The 628-nt window shown below is 59.4% G+C and overlaps 1 protein-coding gene across 3 annotated transcripts in view; it reads right to left on the minus strand.

Moving 5' to 3' along the window:
- NFE2L2 (nuclear factor, erythroid 2-like 2) overlaps nucleotides 1-628 on the minus strand; it is a 50262-nt gene that overhangs the window by 31379 nt on the left and 18255 nt on the right. The window contains exon 1 of one of the 3 annotated variants that reach the window (XM_005857612.2): nucleotides 548-570. The exons of the other annotated variants lie outside the window; for them this stretch is intronic. The gene's annotated coding sequence lies outside the window, so the exon portion shown is untranslated. Of the gene's footprint in view, nucleotides 1-547; nucleotides 571-628 lie in introns of those variants that run through there. 3 annotated transcript variants of the gene reach the window in all.

The following is a 628-nucleotide window of genomic DNA, read 5'->3' on the forward strand; positions in this document are numbered from 1 at the left end:
GCGCACTGGGCACTTGGGGCCTCCTCTGCCCCGCACCGGGGGGCTGGGTGCTCTGGCCAAGCTGCTAGGAGACCGACCCCATGGGTGGGCGAAGGAGCTCTCGGGGCGGCCGGTGATGAGTGAAATGCGTCCGTTCTCTCTAATGGCTTCAGACTAATAGCTCCTGCTACATGGTTTTGACAGTTCACTAGAGGATTCTGCTTGAGGGACCCCTTTATCAGTAGAAGAGGTGGGGAAATACATAAAAGAACTCCAGAACCAGACTCGGATTAATTAGCAGGGTCCGCCGGGAGCACAGGGGTTTGGAAAGGTGCTCCTCCTCGGGCACCTTTGGGTGCCTACCTGTATACCCCCCCCACGCCCACCCCACGCCCACCCTTTGCCTCGCCCCTCCTCCTTCCTCTTGACAGTAAAAGATGCCTGGATGGATCTGAGAATAGTTCGCCCAGTGCTCAAGCTAGGCCTTCTCCAGCAATAAACCCTTCTTCACCCCAAACTCGGATGGACTGAATAATGGCCTTTCTTTTGAAACCACGGGCGCACGAACCCTGTCTCTGTAACAGGCCCCGCGGGGTGAGGAAACTCCGGCTGGTGCCATCGCGGGGCCGCGGGGCGGGGGCCGGCCGGA

The sequence above is a fragment of the Myotis brandtii genome, unplaced genomic scaffold (genome assembly GCF_000412655.1).
Source record: "Myotis brandtii unplaced genomic scaffold, ASM41265v1 scaffold112, whole genome shotgun sequence".
Classification (NCBI taxonomy): Eukaryota; Metazoa; Chordata; class Mammalia; order Chiroptera; family Vespertilionidae; genus Myotis; species Myotis brandtii.